The sequence below is a fragment of the Myxocyprinus asiaticus genome, chromosome 17 (assembly GCF_019703515.2).
Source record: "Myxocyprinus asiaticus isolate MX2 ecotype Aquarium Trade chromosome 17, UBuf_Myxa_2, whole genome shotgun sequence".
Classification (NCBI taxonomy): domain Eukaryota; kingdom Metazoa; phylum Chordata; class Actinopteri; order Cypriniformes; family Catostomidae; genus Myxocyprinus; species Myxocyprinus asiaticus.
Window position 1 is genome coordinate 39,333,219 of NC_059360.1, and position 437 is coordinate 39,333,655.

Genomic DNA, 437 nt, shown 5'->3' on the forward strand with positions numbered 1-437 from the left:
AACTACAAAAATCACATAAAGGAAACATAAAAGTAATCCATATGACTCCAGTGGTTAAATCTGTATCTTCAGAAGCGATATGATAGATGTGGGTGAGAAACAGATCAAAACTTAAGTCCTTTTTTTTTTAACTCAAAATGTCCACTTTCACTTTTACATCTGAAAGCCACATGAGCTGCCTGTTTAGTTTCACTTTCACATCTGAAAATGAAAGTGGAGATTTAGAGGAAAAAATGGACATACATTTTGATTTGTTTCTCACCCACACTTGGGGTTACTTTTATGTTCCCTTTATGTCATATTTGGAGCCACAAAGGTCTGATCACCATTCACTTGCATTGAATGGACCAAAAGAGTTGAAATATTCTTCTAAAAATCTTAATTTGTGTTCTACTGAAACAAGAAAGTCTTACACATCTGGGATGGCATGTGGGTAT